Below are 10,342 nucleotides of genomic sequence, written 5' to 3'. Positions count from 1 at the left end.
TAATACACACTTTTTTTAGTAAGGGGAATACCATGATGTCGCTCTAGCCCGGCCCCTGTAGACGCGACCCGGGGCCTGCGGTTAAAACCACTGTAGAATCGAGAGCGGGAACTGTTGTAGTCGGCAGTCCGAGCACGGTAGCGGGCACGTGGGAAACCCCGGTCTGCTGTGCTGATGCCTGGTCTGTTGGTTCGTTTTGGGATCACCTTGATTTGTCTTCCTCTAAATAAGGACTCATCTAAGGCCAGGGAAGTCCTCACTGACTCTTTGTCGGAGAACTCTATATATGCAAACCCTTTGGGATGGCCACTACATTTGTCACAGAGTATGGTAACACGATTGACTCAACCACAGCCATGAAAGTGAGCTTCCAGCTCTTCTGCTGTTGCACCACAGTCTACATTGCCAACATAAATGGAACGGGCATCAGCCTCCATCTTCTCTTCAACAGACATGATCACTGGGCCAGCATTGCCTGGAGGTGGACTCATATTCATCTGCTTCTCTACCTCGTTCTGTAGTTCCTTCAGCTTTTCAGCTTCTTCCTCCATCTCCCTGACTCGAGCTTTGATAGCTTCAAGCTCCGGGTCCTCAATGGCGCCGTCCCCCGGGTCACCCTCGACTAGTCCCGGTTCTTCCTCCTCCTCCTGGCTGCCGGGGGCTCCCGAACCAGGCCCAGGGCCCGGAGCTCCCGGGGGGGGGGGGCCGGGGCGGCTCCTCTTCGGCTCGGGCTCCGGCTCGGGCTCCAGCAGCAGCTCCCCAGGCTCCAGTTCCTCAGACTCCAGGCCGTTCCCGTCGTCCCCTGCGCCCCCCGGGGCCCCCTCCCCGGCCTCCCCACCGGCCCCGGGCACAAGATGGCGCCGCCGCCCCGGCCCGGAGCCCCGACCCCCCGCAGCCCCCGCTGCTGCTGCCGCTGCCCACAACTAAATATTTTTAAAAAGATATCCACTTGCAGAGGAATGAAACTGGACCCCCATCTTTATTAATTACAAAAATCAACAGTATACTAATTAATGACCTAAGATCTGAAACTAAAACTACCAGAAAAAAAAAAAAAAAAGGATAGCTTTCCAGACGTCAGAAGGGACTAAGAAAGTTATCTTGGAGCAACCCTCTCACCCTAAAATCACAGGAATCACACAGATGGAGGGTTACATCAGACTAAAAAGCTTCTGTGGAGGTGTGGAGCAATCACTTGATTGAAAAAACAACTTTGGTTTGGTAGAACCAAAGCCAACTGTATAGACAACAAGGAAACAACGTCCAGAATATCTGAGCTCAAAAGCAACAAGCCACATAGCCTGAATTAAAAATGGGCAATAGGAATGCAAGGTGGAAATAATTTTCTTGGTGCTGGGGGTAGAACCAGGGCCTCCAGCATGCTAGGCAAGTGCCCAGACCCCGTGAACTGAGTGTCAGGTGTGAGGAGCACTCACTGCCCACCTGTGCCGAATCCCACTGGCTGGGCAGCACGGGTACGTTCAACTAGACTTGATTTGCAATTTTTGAGTCTGTCTGCATCTGTATTCAGAAGGTATATGCATGTACCCTTTTATAATATATACCATTAAGTATAATATTATATACTATATATATTATAGTATAATATTTGCCATGTAGGTAAGTGTATTGATATACTCACATATGTATACATTAGTATGTAGTGTACATTTTTAGTATGTGTATACTACTAGTATATATAATAGCATTTAATACACTGTATTATCCTGGTATGTCCTATGTAGGGTAGCCCAATGCTTCATCAATCCCTTGTATTGTGATTCTGCCAATCCCTGCTAGCCTTTAAAATTGTTCAAGCAAGTCAGCCACATTCCCCCACGGGAACCACAAGGCTTCCCTGTCACACCTTGTTTTCTCTTCCCAAGTGCTGTCTGCGCAGGCCTGATGGCTCATGGCCATGCAGTGTGCTGTAAGGAGCATGTGGCTGTAGTTTTTTGTTTTAATATTTATTTTTTAGTTTTCGGTGGACACAACATCTTTATTTTTAAAGTGGTACTGAGGATCGAACCCAGCGTCCCGCGCATGCCAGGCGAGTGCACTACCACTTGAGCCACATCCCCAGCCCTGGCTGTAGTTTTAACCCTAGCTCTATAAGGCAATTCAAGCACCCTGCAGGGCCAACAGTGTGTGTCACCTGGCAGTGTTGTGCCACCTGGCCCAGGGGGACCACCCTCGAGCAGTACCTTTCCAGCAATGGTTACCCCTAAAGAGCTTCAACCCCTTTCTGAACGAAGTGCCTAGTACCTGACCCAAACCAAATGCATGTAGAAGAAGGAAAAACCCCTGATTGAAAACGGTCTGTGGTGGAGATGCTCCCAGTCAGATGGTCATTGGAACCCTAAATACATCTGGTCCAGGCCACCAGCCTGCTGCCATAATCTGAGAGTGTTGTCAGAATAAACTGCTTGAACATCACATTGTATCTAAGTAACTCATTTTTTTATGTGAATTGGGCTGAACAGGAGAAGTTGCCCCTGAATGAGCTGGTTAAGTAAGGTCCCCCCCAAGTCTCCACTGTGTCATATGCTGAGAGATATGTGTGCCCTTAATTTGTCTATGGGTAATCGGGGCAAGATTCCCACAGTGCTTTACCCCAAAGGGGGTGACTTTGGATGAGTCCTCATTGCTTTTGGAAGAATCAGATAGGGAAGACCCTTGGCAATAGCCAAAGAATCTGTCAGAATGTGCACACAACCTCAGCTCTCAGTCACCAAGGGATTCTGTAGCATTCACATGGTGGCCTGGGATGTGGCTCAAGGTGCCCTCCGTTGGGTCCCATCTTTGATTGGGAATGGTAACATGATAGGAATCAGAAGCAGCATCTCTCCAGTGAACACCATCCTGTGGCCAGAAAGCATACTGCTTTAGTCAGCATTTTTCCTGCTGACTGAAAGACCAACCAGCACAACTGTAGAGGAGGAAAAATTTATTTGAGGGCTCACGGGTTCAGAGGTCTCAGTCCACAGACAGCCGGCTCACGCTGATGTCCAGTAGTCAGCAGTTAGATCCCGGGGCTCTGCCCTCATGAGCGCATCAGTGCCATTGCTGTGGGAATGACTTCCTAATAGAGGTCAAGTTCAGCCACTTTGGTTCCCCTCTTTCACCCTCCCCGTGCCCTTCAGCCATGGATAGTGCTGCAAGGCGGCCCTGGCCAGAAGCAAGACCTTGAACTTTCAAGACGAAAGATTTGAACTTTCTAGTCTCCTGCACTATTGGGAAATAAAATGCAGTTCATTATAAATTACCAGTAATCCTCAGGATTCTAACAGCACGATGGACTTAGACACACCAGGACTTGGGGAAGGACAAAAGTAGGGTATTGGTATTTGGAAAGATTCTATTTGTTCTCCCCTTAAAAATGAGTAGAATTTTGTCAGTGGAGCTGGTGATTTGGAGATAGCAGGGTTGTTGTGTCCCAGGGGTCATTGCTGCCATGTGACATGGGTTCTGTGACTGTTTTTTTTTTTTTTTTTTTTCTGAAAATGCCACCTCACAGCCCCCTGTGACTGCTACAGAGGTATTTTCCTGAGTGGAAGAGGGACGGGCTTCTAGGCAGACTTGTCAGAAAGCAGGCATTGAGCAAGCTGGAGACAGAAACCCTGTCAGGACAGGACGCTGAGTTGGCATGTCCCCAGAACAGTCTGCCTGGGGCGATGCTCCATGGGATGGGCTCTTTTGTTTTAGAGCCACAGCATCACCAACAAAGTCTGAGGTGATCGATTTAAATCCAAAGGCCCCATCTTGATTTTAGGAACCTCTCAATTTTCTCAAGTAGAGTGGGTGTAAGTAGAGGGCAGGGTTAGGGCTAGGAGTTTCCTGAAGATGGGGTTGCAGGCAAGGCCTCGTGGGACCTGATTACTTCTCCATCCTTTAACTCTTTGATCCCATGGTGGTAGAAAGAAGTGTTGAAGAAGTAAAAATGAAGGTGGCAGAGTTAAACATAGTTCAAGTGTGTGAAATTGTTTTGCAATAATTATTTTTAAGTATTTTAAAAAATATTTTTGTTTTATTTATTTGTATTTATGTGGTGCTGAGGATCGAACCCAGGGCCTTGCACATGCGAGGTGAGTGCTCTATCTCTCTCTCTCTCTCTCTCTCTCTCTCTTTTTTTTTTAATATTTATTTCTTAGTTCTCGGCGGACACAACATCTTTGTTGGTATGTGGTGCTGAGGATCGAACCCGGGCCGCACGCATGCCAGACGAGCGCGCTACCGCTTGAGCCACATCCCCAGCCCTCCACTCTTTTAAAAAAAAAAAAAGAAAAGAAAAGTAGCAATGAAAACATGGACAAAGATTATATTCACTTTAATACAAAACAAAGTTATTCTTCCCTTTTTTTTTTTTTTGGTATCAGGAATTGAATTCAGGGGCACTCAAACAGTAAGCCACACCCCCAGCCCTATTTTGTATTTTATTTAGAGATAGGATTTCACTGAGTTGCTTAGCACCTTGCTTTTGCTCAGGCTGGCTTTGAGCTTGTGATCCTCCTGCCTCAGCCTCCTGAGCCGCTGGGATTACAGGCATGCGTCACTGTGCCCGGCTGTTCTTCACATCTTAATGTGTATTTGAACAGGGTAGTGATATCTGAAGGCCCTCCCACATTCCTTACCTTCATAGTGCTTCTCTCCAGAATTCCTTAATTCACGTGCTTGGAAACCTAGAACAGATCTGTAGGTTTCCCACATTGCTTGCACTCATGGTGCCTTCCAGCAGTATGTCTCTGAATGCACTGGCCGTAACTGAAGGCTTTCCCACATTTATTACATTTATAGAGTTTCTCTCTAATGTATTTTCATGTCTTTGAGCAGAATCGAAAAATCTTAATGGTTTGCTACATTGGGGTTTCTTTCCCACGTGAATTAATTCATGTTTTTGGAAACCTAGAGCCAACATGTAGGTCTTCCCACTTTGCTGACATTCATAACACTCCTCTGCACTGCAAGTCCTGTCCTGCATTTGACCACGTTGGCAAGACCTGAAGGCCTTGCCACATTCTTCACATTCATAGGGTTTCTCTTCAGTATGATTGTTTTTATATATTTTTAAAAAATTTTTAATATTTATTTTTCAGTTTTTGGTGGACACAACATCTTTTATTTTTTTATTTTATTTTTTTTAAAGAGAGAGATTTTTTAATATTTATTTTTTTAGTTTGCAGCAGTTACAACATCTTTATTTGTATGTGGTGCTGAGGATCGAACCCAGTGCCCTGTGCATGCCAGGCAAGCACACTACTGCTTGAGCTACAACCCCAGCCCTGTTTTTATATTTTTGAACAAAATTTTGATATCTGAATGCTTTCCTACACTTCTTACATTCAGTCTCTCTTCAGTATGACTTCATTCATGCATTTGAAAACCTAGAGCAGATGTGAGTTTTCCCACATTATTTACATTCATAGTGTTTCTGTGCAGAGTATTCTTTTTCATGTGTTTGAGCAGACTGGTGATATCTGAAGGCTTTCCCACATTTCTTACATTTATAAGGTTTTTCTTCAGTGCAAGTCACTTCGTGTAATTTAATGGAGTGCTGATATCTGAATGCTTTCCTGTATATCATATTCATAGTGCTTCTTTTTTTTATTTATTTTTTAGTTCTCGGCGACACAACATCTTTGTTGGTATGTGGTGCTGAGGATCGAACCCGGGCGGCACACATGCGAGGCAAGCTCGCTACCGCTTGAGCCACATCCCCAGCCCTTCAGAGTGCTTCTTATAGCATGAATTACCTCAGTTGCTCAGAAACCTTGAAGAGGTATATAGGTTTTCCCAGTTGTTTACAATCATAGCATTTTTATGAAGTGTGATTCTTTTTGTGTACTGGCAGATTGGCAATACCTGAAGCCTTTCCCACATTCCTTACATTTATGTGGCTGCTCCCCATATTCTTTTTTTTTTATTTAGAGAGAGAGAGGAGAGAGAGAGAGATAATTTTTAATATCTATTTTTCAGTTTTCGGTGGACACAACATCTTTATTTTATTTTTTATGTGGTGCTGAGGATCAAACCCAGTGCCCCGTGCATGCCAGGTGAGCATGTTACCACTTGAGCCACATCTCCAGCCCTTCCCATATTCTTGACACTCATGGTTTGTGTCCAGCATGGGATCTCATGTGTCTACTATGCCATGAGTGACAAATGAAGAATTTTCCTCACATGCTATATTCACATGAGTGTAGTGCAGTACTTTTGTTATTCAAATTGGTTTGCAATCTGGCTGTAATATTCTCCACATTGACTACTTTCTTCATTTCAAAATCTCTCTACCATGTGACTTCTATATAAAGAATGAAGCACAATGTTAATGGTTGTTTTGTTAGAGATTTTGTATCTACCATTTGGTATTAGAATTCTATTTTTCACACTTTCATTGAAAGTATAGTTTTTTTTCTAAGTTTCTTAAAAGAGAATATATGTGAGTCACCTTTCCATTGCTGTAACAAAATACGTTAAATAATCAACTTACGTGAAAAGAAGCTTTTTGTTTTATGCTGCACTGAGATTGAGTCTGGTGATGCTCTACCATGGAGCTATATTTCCCCTTTTGTTTGTTTTTGAGACAAGGTCTTACTAAGTTGGAGAGGCTGGCCTCAAACTTGTGGTCCTCCTGCCTCAACTTTCTGAGTTCAAGGGTGGCCTTAGCTTTCAGTGACTGTCTTAGGTCTCACATTGCTTTGGATCACCAATGATATTTTAAATGAGAAAAACCTATATCCAGCAAAAATTACTTGAAGCATGTATTGATATGTAAAGTACAAAACCCCTAAATAACTATTCTGTTCAGAAAGTGCAGATGACAGTTTTGTTGTTTCCAAGGCAAGAAACGGGTTTCCAAACAACTGATCCTATTTTAACATTTCTAGGAATTGCGAGTTTATGCCCCAGAATTCTCTTTGAAATCATCCAAGAGGAAAAAACACAACTCCTGAACTTACTGTACGTACTAGGGGAGTTAAAAAAGTAAAAAGAATACATAACAAGTAAAATATAAATATGGTAAAATTTTATTTTTTTAAGATTCACATTTCTTGTCTTCTTGGAAATATTTCATATTGTTGTTCAGATTCTATTAATTAAATACATTTTTCCATTTATTGAAATACTATGAAGCAAGTAAATAAATCTATTTAAGCTGACCAGCTCAGGGAGAGGCAGTCCCGTCCTGAGACTGGGTCAGAAGGCCAGACCAGCCAGGAAACTTTCCAACAAGGAACCTCAACCCAAGGGAGTTTCCTAGGACATCTGTGCCCAGGAAAAACACTGGGAAGAAAGGAAAAATTTTTTCTTTTTACCTTAGATCCATGTGCTGATTCTCTGCTTTCCTGTCAAATAAGATTTTTTATTATGAATATTTTATGTATCTATTTGGTGCTCAGAATTGAACACAGAAATCCTCCCCAGCTCCAAAATAAATATTTTAAAGAGTTATCCCTATCTCTTTAAAAAATGATTAAGAATTAAGCTGGGCACTGGCACACACCTGTAATCCCAGCGTCTCTGGAGGCTGAGACTCTAAGCAATTCAGTGAGACCCTGTACAAAATAGGGCTGGGGATTTGGCTCAGTGATGAAATGCCCCTGAGTTCAATCCCTGGTACAAAAATAAATAAATAAATAAAAATAATAAATAAAACACTTTGTCTGAAATGTGCAATAAAGGATAAATAGTTATACATAATGATATAAATTGGAGAGGGGCAGTTGGCCTTTGGACTGGCAGGAGGAATCTGCAGATTTAGGAATTTCCTGCAGTTCTAGGAATAGCTAGGCTGGGGGAAGAGGTTTGTGGATTTGAGACTCTGCTTCTAATAAACCTGGAAACCTCAGGGAAAACATCCTCCCTGGGGAGGAGAGGGGCTGGGGTCCCCTCACACTGCAGCTCCTGTGCAGGAACCTCCTTCAGTGAGAGGTCAGCAGGAAACTCTCACCTGGAGTCCGGTTAGGATCTCACCTAACAGTCAAATTCGCACAAGTGCTGCCCTCATTGGAACACGCAGCGGATCTGCTGGCCAACTGTTCCCCCTCGGAGCCAGGCGCTCCGCCCGGCCTTCCTCGGGTCCCTACACAGGTCGCCCCAACTGGCCTGACCAGTTTCCACTCAGATCCCGACCCCAGGCACTCATTTCTCCCAGGCAGACCCAGCGGGCCGGTGGTCGCGTCCCACTGCAGTACGCGGGTCCCGCCCTGATAGCCCCACTGGCCCTCGCCCACCAGGGGCTCCCACAAGATGGAAAGCCTTGGACCGACCCTGCAAACAGAGACTCCTTTCCCCTGTAGGGTCCTGCCTCTTGCTCAGGGCATTCCCAGGACATGAGCCCAGGCCAAACTCTCAGGCTGGTGGGCCCTTATCTTCCCTGGAGCTGTCTCCTAGTCCTTCCGGGTGCCCCTGCAGGACCTTTACCTCAGGCACCTGAGGACTGAAACTCGCCTCCTACTCTCCCCCCAAGCCCCCCTTCAACCCCCCACCGATCTTCAGCCACCAGACCGCCCTCTCCCCGGCCACCTCCGTTCCCAGGCTTCCTCCAGGAGCATCCGTCAGTCTTCCTCCAGGAGCATCCGAGAGCTGCGGCACTCGATTATCTGGGTAAGTTTCAGACTCTAAAGGTCTGGCGGTGCTGGGGTGGCGAGCGAGCCCCCCTCCACCAAGGCCCATTCCTCCGGTTTAGCACTGCCTTGGGTCCCCTCATTTCCCCCTCTCCAAAGTCCCCCACGGCCTCTCCAACAGCTCAACACTCCTCCCGGGTCTCCACTGTACCCTCTCCCTTCACTGCCCGGTTCTGCAGGCCAGTCCCTGCTCAGCGGTGCCCTCGACCTCGCTCCCTTCTGGGCTCAGCCCCCCACTAAGCCCCACCCTCTGGCTTTGGCCCCACCCCGCATTGTCAGGTTCCGCCTCCAAGCCCAGCCCCCTGCCTCGCCCCGCCTCGCCTCGCCCTCTTCTGGTGGCCTCAGGACCCGCCGGTCCGCGGTGGCATCGCATTCCCACGCTGGCCCGCTGGGCCTGCAGACGCTGCTGCTGCTGCGCTTGCAGAACTAGTTTGTTGTGGGGAGAAGGCGCGGCCGTCAGAGAGCGCCCATGACACTGAACTGGACAGTGAAAAGGTGAAAAGGAAACGGGAGGCGAGAGAGGATACCCCGGATCAGCGGGGGCCACCAGCCGCAAGCCCCGCTTGCCTTCCCCATGGCGGCTTCAGGCTGCGCCGCCAGACTCCACTGGACGAACAGTGAACGTGGGAAGGGAGTGGCTGGAGATGAGTTCCAAACGCGTAGGGCGAGCCTGGGAATGCGCGCGGAATCTAAGCTCAGGAGTAGGGCCAGGTCCCGGCAGCCCTCAGACACGGAACCGGGGCTGGAAGGTGGGGACTCTCGGGTGTCAAAGCCCCAGGAAGCGGTCTGTGGATCTGGGGACTGTGTCCAAGGTTGGATGAGGGACCAAGGACCTGATTTTGAAAGAATCTGAGGTACTTACTGCCATCTAAGGACCAGGGAGGACTTGGAAGTCAAGCCTCTGTCCAGGCCTGAAGGAGACACTATAATTGCGTCACATCGAGGAAGTGAAAGAAGCCCAATTAAAAAGGTTGCATATTACATGATTCTACTTATATGAAGTCTGAAAACCACACAGTCATATAGGAACGGAAACAGCAGTTGGTGAATTTTCTTGGATATATTCACTATTTGCATTGTGGGGAAGTTTTCTGGGATAGAGTGTATGTCAGACATCTCAATTTAAATATGAGTAGTAAACTGGCTGTCAGTTAAACACCAGCAAAGCTGAGAAGCAAGCGAGCAAATAAAGAACATTCACCTGACACTTAGGAGCAACACACACACACACACACACACACACACACACACACACACACACGCGCGCGCGCGCGCGCGCGCCAAGGGCGGAGCTCAGTGGTAGAGCATTTGCCTATCACGCTGCAGGCCTTGGGCTCACCCCCAGCACTGCACGTAGACACCATATGAAATATATCTGGGGACACATATTAGCAAGTGCTCCACCACAGAGCACCCGCAGCCCATAATGTCATTTTGTCTTACTTTTGGGGTTTGTTTTTTGGAGACTGAACCCAGGGTCTCACGCGTTAGGCAAATGCCCTACCACTGAGCTACATTCTCAGCCTTTTTAATTTTGAAACACGGTCTCACTTAAGACCCAGGCTGGCTCTGAAGTAGCTGGGACTGGGATTATGGGTGTGCTCCATAATGCCTGGCCTTTATTTTTTCCCTCCAATCTCATTTTAGGGGGCTGGGGATGTAGCACTGGCATGCTTGAAGCCCCGGTTCCATCCCCAGTACTGCCAAAAAAAAAAAAA

General features: G+C 46.8%; 1 pseudogene across 1 annotated transcript; it reads right to left on the bottom strand.

The window, feature by feature from the left end:
- LOC308644998 (polyadenylate-binding protein 2-like) lies at positions 1 to 890 on the bottom strand (annotated as a pseudogene). The gene has a single exon. The product of its transcript is annotated as a polyadenylate-binding protein 2-like (transcript).
- Positions 891 to 10,342: the final 9,452 nt, after the last annotated feature.

The sequence above is a fragment of the Spermophilus citellus genome, assembly GCF_964194105.1.
Source record: "Spermophilus citellus genome assembly, chromosome: 3".
In the NCBI taxonomy this organism is placed as follows: Eukaryota; Metazoa; Chordata; class Mammalia; order Rodentia; family Sciuridae; genus Spermophilus; species Spermophilus citellus.
The sequence above is the reverse complement of the archived record's forward strand: the minus strand, read 5'-3'. Positions and strand labels throughout refer to the sequence as shown.